This window comes from Mya arenaria, chromosome 15, assembly GCF_026914265.1.
Source record: "Mya arenaria isolate MELC-2E11 chromosome 15, ASM2691426v1".
Classification (NCBI taxonomy): Eukaryota; Metazoa; Mollusca; class Bivalvia; order Myida; family Myidae; genus Mya; species Mya arenaria.
Genome location: NC_069136.1, coordinates 48,677,994 through 48,693,369, shown reverse-complemented (window position 1 = coordinate 48,693,369; position 15,376 = coordinate 48,677,994). Strand labels below are relative to the sequence as shown.

Sequence of the window (15,376 nt, the reverse complement as noted above, 5' to 3'; positions counted from 1 at the left end):
TTATATAAAAGATAAATATTTTGAACAAAAGGAATTGAAAACTGAAATGTAAGCATATATAAACAGTATGTAGAAAATGCCCGAAAGCCGGTCTTGTCATGCGACAGTTGATGTGGATTCTTAATTTAAAACTAAAGAATAATTAATGACATGCGTTAAACGCTTTTTTGTTTTCGCAGATGTTTTTGATTTCCAACTTGATTAGTCAGTTAGAAAATGTTAATGAATTACAAGCAAAATCAAACATGTTTTGGCTTAATAATTTAGAATTCATTTCATCGAAAGAATTCCTAGAATTTCTATAAATTACAAAAATAAACCAAAACCCTCCTGTGGCACAAAGCAGAAGGTTGTGCCGCTAAGAAACGCTGTGTAGTCAAATCCTGAAGCCGCACCTTTAACCCGATCTGAACTTTTGCCACATGTATGAGTCATATCTATATACCATATACTATTTACAAACTCTATACAAATGGTAAAAAGCAATGAACAGTCTAGACTAGAAATTTGAAACATTTATTTCGTCAATTTGAAATCTAACTGCAATTGTACAGCACCAGGTAAGTGTTTGTTTGCATTTAACATGGCTGTATCGACAAGTCCGTAACATTAAGTTTCGGAAAATGCCTTTCCATCCAACAGAACAATAAACTATCCATTATCCGCAAGCTGAACAGCGGAAATGCGACCTTCCGTAAGCCGCTGTTATTTATCGTTGCAATTTGTAACTACCGAATGCCATTATGGTGTACAATTTCCTTGTGCAGAAACAGTAGGTGTAACCTTTATTATGTTTACCATAAGTGTGAAAATTTCTCTTAGTAAACCATTTCGGACTCATTGCTCGAAAAATTGTCATCAGTTAGTTTAAACATACTTTATATAACAAAAATATCAAACATTGCAATATCGTATGCCATACTATTTTATACATGATGTTTGGAAGCGGATTCAAACTAAAGCAGAGGTTATGTTTTATGTTCTCCGATTTTTGTTTTAGTTTAAACATATTTATTCAACATAAGAATATGTCATGAGGTAAAACAGACTTATCTAGATGTATGCAAATCTGAACAAACTGAATTAAATACAAGGGCGTCCCTTGGACCCCTTGATCGAAGATGGCAGTGGTAAAGCACACATAAATTTCAGTGTTTTACAAGTTCCCAAATTGCATACCGAGCGCAAGAGTCAGATGAGCTATTGGGACCATGTCTACCGTCTTTAAACCCGGCATCTTCCTCACCGATGCGATAGAGCTACCAGTGAGTTATCGGAGCGACCAACAAATCCCTTTTCAACAAAGGACCGCTTTACAGAGGTTCTGCTTAAAAGCCCGAGAGCCTACTTCGACAAGCTCCCTCTAGAAAACGTCTATTCATGGATCCACCCCTTAGCAAAACAATTAAGCGCAATAACACAAAAACTAATGAATGTAAAGTTCAGCCGTACGTGAATGGGAATATCTATTACATAATTTGTGATAAATGTTAATTTATCATGATGTATAAAGATGTACTATGTTCATAAAACCTCGTCGAGTTGTTCAAAGGCTGATTTTCTAAAGAACAGTCAACGTTCACTGTAAAGTAAGATCCAATGAGCAAAATATACAGTTCAACACTGTATACAACAGCCGTCAGCAACACTAACGGATTAAGCCCTCCACCCACTCCAAAACTATTTTAAGTTTATTTTTTATGTCAATGTTCGTGGGGATTACCACCGAACCCAATATGCAAACATTTTATACCACTTTTATTTATCCGAGGGAGGGGAGAATGTCATAAGGTTATGCCCCTAAGATACTCACCCTCTAAAAACGTCTATTCATGGATCCACCCCTTAGCAAATCAATAAAAGGCAATAACACAAGAACTGATGAATGTAAAGTTCAGCCGTACGTGAATGGGAATATGTATTACATTATTTGTGATAAATGTTAATTTATCATGATATATAAACATGTACTATGTTCATAAAACTTAGTTTATATATAAAAGTGCACGTATGATAATGATTCTTATCAACGTGCATGAGTAGGCAATGTCCCGTAAAATAAACGTTCATCCCTTGATTATCACTATCAAACCTGCACATCCCACCGACCCACTTTACATAACTTGATGTAAATGACGTGGATGAACCTCTCTCTCTCTCTCGGTAAAAGGAGATCTGGTAAAAGCTTCTGTTTCCTGCAGGCACGAAACACATTCAACTATCTATTATTACTCTGCAGAGGAACGGAAATCCGACCGTCCCTTGGGCGTTGTTTTGATTATAAAATTGCGGTTGATTACAACATATCTCCAGTTGGTCTTGAATTTGCTCTGCATTTATGGTGTGCATACATTGGGTCAGCGCAAAATGGGGGAAGGGGAGTTGAGTTTGTTTACTGTCGCCATTAGGTTATACCTACTATAACTCTTGGATTGCAACATCAAAACAGGGATCATTTTCAAGTTGTCTATTATATTTTATCTCTCACCCTGGTATATTTTTAAAGCAGACCCATCAGCATGAAGTCATATTCACGTCATATAAAGATGCTGGTTTTGAGGACCTCGCCATGCAATTGGATTGTATCCATGCACCGAACAAAACTCATATAATTAGATAGGTTTTGATATAAATTTATAAAACATTTTTGAAATTATAGTTAAAAAAATATATTCCTGAGAACAACAATTCTCTTTAGCCGTTGATAGGAGACGTTGCTCTTTCGACCCTCTTTGGATATGAACATTCGAAGGTCTCTTATTGAAATACTAATGCTGTGTATGTTGCTTACGAATGATCAACAGAGTGTATTTGACGTTGTAGCTCAACCATACGCCGATGGTATTTTAGGTCAACCAATCATCAATAATACAAAACAGTTCCATTTTACAGTTAAAAACCTATAAGCTGTTGTTTTTTTAAGTTTGCACTAATAGCTTTTTTAATAGAGACATTATGTTATATAATGAAAGAATGAATTAGATTAATATTTAAAACGCACTAACACATCTTTGCATCCTAATGGTGGATGGTTTACCTTACGTAAACGAAGTTATTCAAGATTACGACAGATACATTAAAAAAGCATGTTTCTTCTTCAATGCCATTTACATGAACTTACGGCCAAATATTTTGCGTACTGATTCATGTAACGTCTGCCTGAATCTCTTGTCATAAATATATAAGTAGGCTAATGGAATGTCTTAATATAAGGTATACTATTTCATTTGAAATGACACTATCTTAATCGCTTTTGAGGCTCTTGACATGATAAGCGTTACATTTGTATACACTATACCATCAAAGGTGTATGCGAGGTACGTCATTAGAAATCGATAAATTAAAATGACGTAGTTAAAAAAAAGACATCATAGGATTTTATATTCATTTCTGTCTTGTAATATTTTATGATATAGGATAAAATGTATACGTTCCTTTTAGACTAGACTTCAAGTGTAAGATTTCGGCTCCAATTACTCAGTTGCAATTTCCGAAGAATTCATGTATATATTAACTAGGATCATGGTTAACAATAAGACAAAAAAAACAACAAAAAAACACAAATTCTAAAATTCGATTGGAAAGAGGTATGTTACAACAACAAGTGTTTGTGTATATTCAAAACTTTTAACAAAAATGCAACTTTATTTTATGCGTTCCGTTGATTTATAGAGATTTGTCAGTAAAATGAAAATAGTCTTTCATTCTTTCTCTGTTTAAAAACCTATTTTACAATGTTTTTCAATTGATATTTTTGTCCGCTCTTCTTGCCATATCAAATGTCAGCATGTACAGGGCTGGGGCCAAATTTCAACGACGTCTTTCCAAAATGACGTTCCCTTCAATACAATTTGGCCCGCTTTTCTGAAAAACTATTATGAACTGTCTTTAAAATTTTGATGTCTTTTACGGCTATAATAATAAGAAAATAAAATATTATGTAAATGTAGTATCACAATATATTTGATATCAAGAACAACAAAAGTAAATAGCTTTTGGTGCTCACTTTATGAACTCGATGTACTCATAAGGTGCCCATAAAATTAAATATACGTGGAAATGTATACATCAACCCGAGCTGCCAAATATTGGCATTTATCTTTTATTGGCATCTCTTTAACTACATATATATATACATCAACGTATATATAAAACATTTTTGCATCATGTGGTGAAGTATTTCCATTGTTAACACCTCGCTGTTATCAGATATCAACAAATAAATACCACTTTTTACAGTTTCATCACAGACAATAACACATAAATATTGTTTATGACTTACAATAAATAACATCGATAGCATAAGACTATTTAAGATAATGCATTTCTTGACTCTTGCTATAGGCATAAAACTTGATTGACGATACCGAAAAAGAACACTGTTAAAATCGTTTATGACCGCATTGGCGTCCATTGAGTACGATTCTATTGCAACCATTATTGGATGTGGACATTATTTCTCAATAAATCATCATTATTCATCATAATTGGGCTCTGTTCGGGAATAAATTGTGTGTAAATCTCGATTTGTGGTACGGAAAGTGTGAGCGAATTGCGGCCTTGCTTCATCTCCCAGGAATTGATGGTGGTAATTGTGGTAAGTTCGCAATAAGACGGAGTTTCACGGATACATTTATGATCTGCTGTATTTGAGACAACCTTTTTAGACGTACTTATCTAATTTAAATATGTCAGATTTAAGAAGTTAAACACTATGTCTTTAATCAAGTTCCTAACGTTTTCGACAATTGGGCCATAGTTATGACATGATCATAACATACAGGTTTCATCTCATTGCTTTACTCAAAGCAATATAAAGTGTATGATGAAATAACATTGTAAATACTATAATAGATACATGTATGGCACAAGATAGATCAAAATTTAGCAACGGAGTGAACACAGTTAATGTATAGTACATGGATTATTCATTTCGCAATATTCGGAAGATACGTTATGTATTGGGCAATTGCCGGAACATAATTTATTTATTGGAAAATAGTCTGAACATATTGTTTTCACTATTTTTTTATTACTTCTAAATGTGAATGATCGTTACCTTACTGTTAATGGGGCTTTGAGTGTCAAACTGATCTGGGCTGGTTTTTTCACCCATGTCAAAATGATCTGGAATGTTTTGTCCACCCTGTCCACACGATGAGGGTGGTTTGTCCATCTAGTCAAACATGACATGTTTTGTCCATGGGATTTTTGTCCAACATGGTCGTTATATATCAGAAGCATTCTCAGCTGAGACAATTTTCATCGTGCTTATATATATCTTCATGTTTCTTTGAATATCATGTTTCTGGATCTTTACCTGCTGCTTGTGTCGTGCGTAAAATTGATAATATTAGGTCATGCCATTTACATAAAATTAGACAGTTTTTGCCAGTTTTTTTCTCACGCTTTCATAGCGACGCGGAAGTTGTTCCTAGACTCCATACCGTACTAGCGTGATACGAGATCAGAATACAACAGTATGGTGAAACGGATTTTTCCATGTGTCGTGCTGTAGTTTCACTGTTAGATATGTAAAAGGAAATTGATCGGAATTCAGTAAAAACACATACCTGTTGTTTCATCGTGGATTTTCTATATACGTTTTAGAAATATAGACTTTTGTTAAAGAGTCGAGTATCTTTCATTGCAATGATATATCCTCAAAACGTGCACTGTCAATAACTTAATCTAAATAAATGTTTCTTGGAAGAAAGATGCCATTTATTTCACAAAACAATGTTGAAATAAGAATTTATAACAGTAAAAGTATTCGTACTGGCAAGTGAAAACCATAACTTCCAATGATGTAATTTTATAGTTGTGTAATGTGTGTTGTTTTGTAGCTATGTGGCTCTTGTACCTAGTGCATTTGAAAAGAATATTAAGTATTGGTATACTGGGATGCTGGTCTTGTATATGTAATTTCCATTGTTTTTTATGTCCAATGATCCAGACCGAAGACCTCAACCAGTAGCTACAGAGTGCCCGATGTCCACAGCAACATGATATGTCCACCAAAACACTGTATCTAGTTTATTTAAATATATATATATACATTCCGTACAACACCGGTATGAACATAATTGTCTAAAGTTTAGTTTGATGCACGCGGGAATATGTATAGACTACATTATATGGTAAATATAAAGCAACCATTGGCAGCAATAATAAATGGACTAGGGATATAGTGTCCCATTTAAACGTAAATCGTATATATGTTCTGTCAAATGTTTGATCAAGAAAATATGATATATGTAGGCCTGACCAGTAGATGGCTGGGTATCCATGAACTTATTGAAACTCATAGCGAACTCCATATTTCGCTGACCGCTCAAAGCGGTTACCTCGACATTTATTAATATAGATTTAAATGCATACTGATGGTATCTATCTGTGCTGTATTCTTATATAATGACGATGTATATTGTTTTATTTTTCCCTCTGTATCTGTTACACATTCCACCTTGTGGTCATAAATAGGGTTGGTGTTTAAAGTTGGCTATTGGGCTTTTCCCTGTATTATGTGTACAGTAATTTACACCATTCTGTGTTGTTTTTGTTGTTATGCTCTGGCTGATATTATATCATTTCCTGAATGTGATTCATTTGCGACAGGGGAAAGAAAGTCCATACATTAATGAAGACAACATTGCAGAAAGACAAGACAGATGAATTATACATTATTTCCATTACCATTTCCAACTTAAGAAATGAAGAGTGTGTCACAGAAATGTAAATAATGGATCAACACTAACAATGGCAGAACAAGTCTAAAATAAAATAACGTTGCTTTGACATATACGAACACTAAACCTTCTGACTATACCAGCTGTACAAGCAGGTTGAATTTAAATTTCAAAAACAAAATATGGTTGGTTTTGGGTGTGTTCTGATTAAACTAAGCCCTAACTAAACTCCAAAACAGTTGGAATGTTTTAAACTGTATGTTTCGTTCAATCACGTGTTGCTCACGTGTTGCTGTTTAACAAAGAATCTTTAGTCCAAGTTCTAATTTCAATTTTATTTACAGTATCCAGTTATGGCATTTTATCACACATATATTTTTCATTGCGCACCATTTGGCATGAGTTGTTCCATTTTGAAATTATGGCAAAAATGAATGTCATTCGCTTCATCATTCCACCGATCGATGAAACCAAACCATTACTAAATATCTGTTTGAACTGCATTTACAAACAAACAGACAGGTTTAGTGAACAACTATTCCATTTTGAACAAGAACACAATACATCGAATTTTCACACAGCAGTGTTAATTTGTCAAACTCGCCATTTTATGTGTGAACAGTCATCAGCCAATAAAATGGCTCGACAAAACCGTTGTGCTAAAAATCAAAATGGCCGATAAATACCAAAACAAAACTTGATGGATGACTTTGCCAAGTTAAGTGATGCATTCATTCATAAAGAACGTATTATGTGGTCGGCGTTAAAACTTCATTGATCTTTCATTGGAAAAGATATTAATTTGCCTTCAGCATCGCACACAATGTGATTTTTACGAAAGGTAAATTTGAATGATGGATTTTTGCGACCGTGTGTTCAATGTTTATGAATGTGCAACCATTATGTTTACTCTTATACATTCTTCATTTCAATACTTTGGCAATTAAACAATTTTATGTTGGGATATTTAAAGCATAAAATTATATGGGATAAAACATCGAGAAAAAAACCTTTGTTCCAAGGCCGGTAACTCCAACATTGTTAATGGGCTTTTGAAAGACATTGTTGTGGAAGAAATTTTGAAAGAGAAAAACATGTTATATGAAACATGTATTGGTGTAATAAGGAGTTGGACAATTACAACGCATAGAAAATTTGTTGAAATTCCGTTTGCACTTTTATTAAAAAAAAGTCTTAAGACAATATGAATATGCTTTTATGTTAAAATGTTCCAGACTATCAATTTCTTGTCAATTTCTTGTGACAGCAAGTTCGTTACCGGCTTTCGCCCGTGCACTCGGGTAGGTTTTTCTATCTAGGCCGGATACACATAAATATATTATTTATCTGCAAGGCCAAAACCGCGTTAGTGTCAACTCGAAAAAAACATATAAGGTTGAGGTAGAAAAAATGCGAATGTATTCGGGTACTGTAGATACCTTTGAATTATCCTTTGGTACGATTTTCATAATGTCTGAAATATACAAAACAAGTCTACTTGTCAGAGAAAATGAAATAATAAATAAATGCTCAGGTTTTTTATGTGTTTGTTTGTACAAAAAAATATTCATTTTGTCTATAAAAAGAAATTCACCAAATGAATATATTTATAGAACAGAATCAATGACGTTGTATCTATTCTGAATAAAACCATGGAAACTAAAGGGACTATCCTAGTAACTTATTTTTAATAATTGTCATAAAAACTACAGGGACAAGCCCAGTAGGTTTATTTTACCAATGTCCTGTAACTTACAGGGGCAAGCCACATAGCTTAGTTTAACCAATGTCCTGTCACTTACAGGGGTTAGCCAAGTACCTTAGTTTAACCAATGTCCTGGAACTTACAGGGAAAAGCCAAGTAGCTTTATTTAACCAATGTCCTGGAACTTACAGGTAAAGGCCAAGTAGCTTTATTTAACCAATGTCCTGGAACTTACAGGGAAAAGCCAAGTAGCTTTATTTAACCAATGTCCAGGAACTTACAGGGAAAAGCCAAGTAGCTTTATTTAACCAATGTCCTGGAACTTACAGGGAAAAGCCAATGAGCTTTATTTAACCAATGTCCAGGAACTTACAGGTAAAAGCCAAGTAGCTTTATTTAACCAATGTCCTGGAACTTACATGGAAATGCCAAGTATATTTATTTAACCAATGTCCTGGAACTGACAGGTAAAGGCCAAGTAGCTTTATTTAACCAATGTCCTGGAACTTACAGGTAAAAGCCAAGTAGCTTTATTTAACCAATGTCCTGGAACTTACAGGGAAAAGCCAAGTATATTTATTTAACCAATGTCCTGGAACTGACAGGTAAAGGCCAAGTAGCTTTATTCAACCAATGTCCTGGAACTTACAGGTAAAAGCCAAGTAGATTTATTTAACCAATGTCCTGGAACTTACATGGAAAAGCCAAGTATATTTATTTAACCAATGCCCTGGAACTAACAGGTAAAGGCCAAGTAGCTTTATTTAACCAATGTCCTGGAACTTACAGGGAAAAGCCAATGAGCTTTATTTAACCAATGTCCAGGAACTTACAGGGAAAAGCCAAGTAGCTTTATTTAACCAATGTCCAGGAACTTACAGGGAAAAGCCAAGTAGCTTTATTTAACCAATGTCCTGGAACTTACAGGGAAAAGCCAAGTAGCTTTAGTTAACCAATGTCCAGGAACTTACAGGTAAAGGTCAAGTAGCTTTATTTAACCAATGTCCTGGAACTTACAGGGAAAAGCCAAGTAGCTTTATTTAACCAATGTCCTGGAACTGACAGGGAAAAGCCATGTGGCTTTATTTAACCAACGAGTTGTTCAGAGAACTACCATACACTGAACGAATAACACAACGTCAAGCAATGGTGTAATCTATTCTGACAGAGGTAAATTCATAGTGGCACCCACCACCCTCAGTGTGTGTATACCACGTGATAAATTACGTGATATATGCTACGTCGCAAGGCCACAATTTGATTATAATAAAGACTTTAATCAAAGATAACTTTTCCTTTACTACACCATTTTAAATAAAACAAAGGGCAGTACATGCCTCTTAAATAGCCCCTCCTCAGTTTTATTACCGAAGCTTGATAAGGTGATTGTATGTTTACGATGTGACAGGTGTCGGTTATACATGTATATTTACGATGTGACAGGTGTCGGTTATACATGTATATTTACGATGTGACATGTGTCGGTTATACATGTATATTCACGATGTGACAGGTGTCGGTTATACATGTATATTCACGATGTGACAGGTGTCGGTTATACATGTATATTCACGATGTGACAGGTGTCGGTTAAGGATGCATATTCACGATGTGACATGTGTCGGTTAAACATGTATATTCACGATGCGACTGGTGTCGGTTAAGCATGCATATTCACGATGTGACATGTGTCGGTTAAACATGTATATTCACGATGCGACTGGTGTCGGTTAAGCATGCATATTCACGATGTGACATGTGTCGGTTAAGCATGCATATTCACGATGTGACAGGTGTCGGTTAAGCATGCATATTCACGATGTGACATGTGTCGGTTAAACATGTATATTCACGATGCGACTGGTGTCGGTAACATATTTATATTCACAATGTGGCAGGTGTCGGTAATACATGTATATTAACGATGTGACAAGTGTGGGGTTATATATGATTATTCACGACGCTACAAAAGAACATTGACTTTGACACTTTGATGGAAATAATTCACCAAACTTAATTAAGAGAATGGAGGTCACTGTTACCCTATAATGAAATATGCATGGACTTTTGCGTTCGTCTTATTGCAAATGTTTATATCAATATTTGACACTGCACACATGAATTCCGGTTGTATATCGGATAGTACACATTGGCTGCTTCGCATCTGGTTATTACATCCTTTATAGGTCAAAGACATTATTACTCAATAAATCATTATTATGCACATGAATACATTCCTCTATGGCTCGAAAGTGTTTGTGGCGTAAAAGGCGGAGGAATTCCAGCGTTAATTCGTCCCCAAGGCATTGATAGTGAGAATTGTGAGCAAGGATTTAGCAAGACCAAAATGAAATTGTTAATTTGTTGGCAAGATCCTTTGCTTTGAAGGTTTTACTTTTTCCTTCGTTCATTACAAAAAGACGAGAATCATCCATTTGTTTTCGAGAAAAGGTGTATTCAAAACTAAATGAAATATGAGGTTCCACTTTGATTGCAATTATTTTGTCAATGCAACTGCATATACATATTTAGTTCTGGGACATAATCATTACATCAAAGTTGCAATTCAATTAATGTAATAATCTTCGAAAATGATTAATTAAATGAAGTATGTGCTGTTTCCATCAGGTCAACAGAAAGTCAATGATCAACGAGTATTGTTAAAACTATGATATTTTCCTTTTTAAGACAATAGAGTCGTGATTTTGCAATAAATGTATTGATTGGGCAATAGTTGGAAATTGATTTCTCGTAATTAGATTGTTTGAAATGCTTTTCCTCCAGGCGACAGTAATGTAATGATCTTTGATTACAACGTCCTCCCACATCCTGCTTGTCATACCTTTATATACGTACCCAATAATTGTGAGAATCTATCTAGCCCTGTATTTTGCGTTAGTGTTGGTATGTGTTTTGTTTGTGTGCATCTGGCCGACTGATTGCATATGTTGCTTTGTCTATCAAGGGAAATAAATTGTTTACGTAAATAAAAATAAAATCGAGGGAGCTGACGACGGATAAATAATTGATCATCCCCATTTGCATTTCTTAGATATATGGATATATATGTAGTCCACTCAAGCAAGTCGGACGCAAGTCGAGTAAATCATTAAATTTTAAATTACTTTCAATTATGAAAATATATGTCTATTGTATTTTGGTATGTAAGTAAGTAAGTAAGTAAGCATGATGTCTGATTGAACTCAGACTAAGTTCATCTCAAAATGTAGTAGTCTTGAGAACATATAAATATATTAGTTTACAAAAACTTATCAAAGGGTCATATAAAGGACATCCACCACAAATACCACTTATGGTTAAAAACCAAAGCATTACCAATATTTGTGCTTACTTGATATGAAATCAAACATACTGTTTTCAGTATGTTAGCAATGCACTTGAGTACTGACGAAGTGGGAGGTATACGACCACACAAACAATTTAGTTATCTGTCCTCAAAATGGTTCACATCTGAAATCACCTCTAACATTGATTAGACCAAGATTCACCTCGATCGTTTGTATGGTTAACCACAGCAGCACCAAATGAATGAATTATTGATGCGGTTTCATTCAATGACGATTTCCCATTAACATACACGATTCCCACTAGTAAACAGGAAGGAAATGAGTGTGCTTCTTTATATGAACAAAGAGTAATTTTATTGGCTTCAGATCTTACACAAAACAGAAGGCTGTATATATCCCGTTCTGATCGCCAACAGACCTATTATTACGCCTCCATCGCAAGTACATAATCTATTCTGTTTTATATAAAGTATTTTCCCGAGTTGATTCGGAGAAACCAAGGAGTGCTTAATCGACTTAACATTTTATATTAGGTTTTAAACGAACTCTCAAAATAGAATGTGTTATGTAAGCAAAAAATGTACATGTATCTGTGGCGTCAACCAATGGATATTTCTTTTTTGTGTGTACATATAAGGCATGTTAAAACATGTTAAAACATTGTTGCCAAGAAACAACACATAAACTGTCTCAACAACTCTTAACACTCTCCAGTCGGCAATGATGTTCATTCGACAAAATTTCCCCTGCTGTGTATTTAAGTCTCTGAGAAATTTAGAGTACATATTTTGCCAGCTAGAATCTAGTCATGGTATCGATCCGTATCTTAAGCTGCTATTCCTGTTAGCATCGACAATGCCTTATTGATTACAATGTGTTCCTGTTTTGTAATGTGCACGTCATACTAATGTTTCATTGAATTCAGTGTTCCTACAGATATGTTGTGATTTACAAAACAAGTTTTAATTTCATAAACGAGAAAAAGTATATGACTGGAAGGTCAAATAGCTCATACTTGAGCTATCCCAGAACTCATGTTACATTGTTTTTCAAGATAAACCAATATTCCCCTTAGCCGAACAAACTTGTCCTGCTGAATACGGCTTTACATTTGTTTTATTTGTTTTCAGAGTATAAAGGATACAATACAAATATAATTAAAATCAACAAATGTTTGTCTTGTATTTGTATTGTTAACCATGTAAAAGTTTTAAAAAGCAAGGCGTAAACGATATTGCAGAAGTCCCCAGCTAGTAATGCATTTCAGTTGACAAAGTTCAACCTATTGTTAAATTAAAGTCAGGAATGCACAGTGTCAGCGTTCTCAAGTAATGCTCTCATACGAAAGACATATCAGAGCCTCTATTACCAAGAGCTAGACTACCTAGATACGAATTTAATCTGTGTAATGCCATAATGTGTGATGCTTGCTAGATGTGGTATTTCTGTGATGAAAAATATAATATTGCTAAAGAACACAAGCTATGTTTTGTTTACTAAGAAGGAAAAACTTTGTTCTTTATATATTGATTATTGACTGACAAATAATTATTTAAAAGTAATGTTTCACGGATTATGTTTTATGGATGTGATGTGTGGGGCAGTAATTATATATAAGAAACAATACAACTAATTAGTTATATGTATGACAAAAGTGAACTACAATGGATAAAACATATCAAATAATATATTATGGCTTAAACAGTCGTTTCAAATGAAGTTATCGGATTTATTTATAAGTGGTATTCTACTTTGAATACGTCGAGAAAAATGCTAAATACTTATAGATTGTTTAAAAAACGCTTGGGGTTGAGCAATACTTAGTTAAAAAAAATTCTGAGCTTTTGTGATATTAAGTAAAGTTCCGAACAAGAAATATTCGCTAATCAGTTGAAGTTGGAATCTGGTTAAAATGAGAAAGTTAGAGAAAGAAAATGTTAACTTTTGGATAAAACCTGTTTTGGGGATGAATTGTATTGGGTACTTCAGTGTAGATGTTTTGTAAAACAAAGAAAAAAACATTGAAAAACAATAACTTTCGATCTCCAAATATTTTGAAATTCTAAATAAAAAACAAATATGACCTTTTCACAAGTATATCAAATTTATAAAATACTTGAATGTCCTAATGTGGCTATGAAAACTTTGAGCAATGCAACATAATGTACTCCTCCATAACTACTTACGTGATTAACTTTTATGTTTTGTTTCAGTAAGGTGCCGTATGTGATTTTCTTAAAATGTAACACATATTTATGTTTAAAAAAACTTTAATATATGTTATGTAAATTGTATCATTATGTTCAATCTGTATATTGTTCTCTATGCCTTTATATTTATATGGCATATGGTTGTACGCTTGTTTTTCAAGAACATGTAACATGGGTTTTAATGAATAAACTAGGAAACTATTGCCAAGGTCCCATTTTTCTTTTATTACGTTTCAAACGCATTCTCGTTCACCAGAGTTACGTACCTTTCACCTGACGTACCACAGATTTTATCACGATCGAACATCTGATAAATGAGAATGGTTGAACGTTGAAGGCAATTTATTCTTTATTGAGCGTCGTGAATGTGGTCGTTCTACATATATACATCAGCAGTCAATTGTATAAAAGCGGAAAGTTATTTAGTTTGGTTAAAGTTACTCGAAATATTTAATAGTAAATATTATATGTTATATTTGTCAATAATTTATCTAAAAATGACTTAGGCCAATGAAATTGCTTGTATGTGCAAACTAACCAAAGGATAACTAATCCAGTTTTATATAACAGGTCTCGGTATTCCGTGAACCTCGAAAACCGCATTTGCTTTTTATGCAATTATTTCTAATTCGTACTAAACAGATAATCAGCGTTAAAGATAAAAGCTCATTACGCATTTTGAACGTGTTTGTAATGAACTGGGTAGGGTTTCCTGCCTTTAAGCTCGAGAAAATGGATTTATACATGCTATGCAGTCAAGGGATTTTGCCATGCCATTGACCCGTGTCTCACAGATATTTTTGCTAGCATCGGCTTTCCATTATCGGTTACCATGTGATTTCGACAGTTTATAGAGACTCTAAATTTCTGTAAAACTATCGACGAAATAGCTATGTTCTGTTTTAGATGCTATTTTTCCATACAAATCTATTTAAATATGGAAAAAAAACAGATATCAAAATTCGAAAATATTTTTCAGTTCATTTTTTTTGTATATTTACAAAAAAAGCGTTTAAATAATAGGGCAAACAATTTATACTAGCTCTAGTGATTAAAAACATAGTTCATAAGCTTTGCAGTTGTGTTCATGGAATAATGAAACAGAGGAGTGACAACCAAAATATTATTACATTCTAACTTTGAAAGTTAAATATATTAAAGCCAGGCAATGTTCATTCTATAACACGTTGATGGACATATTTTTCTCAGTTAATTCATATTGCTCTAAATAATTAAAATTTTCAATTCTGCTATGTTATTTATTTGCTGTTTTCAATTAAATATTCCAACCAGAAATATTCAGTATTTTTGTTAACAAACAGTTGTGCATGGATATATTCTGCCATATATATTCTAATCATTCAAAGGGATATATTTCTTCAGAAATACGAACACGTCTCCAAGACAAAGGAACATTATTTTAACCAAATGAGATCTAGAATTATATAACTCGGTATGGAGGAC

At 33.8% G+C, this 15,376-nt stretch overlaps 1 protein-coding gene across 2 annotated transcripts in view; it reads right to left on the bottom strand.

Moving 5' to 3' along the window:
- LOC128218784 (uncharacterized) overlaps window positions 1–15,376 on the bottom strand; it is a 28,575-nt gene that overhangs the window by 12,629 nt on the left and 570 nt on the right. The gene's annotated exons all lie outside the window — the stretch shown is intronic.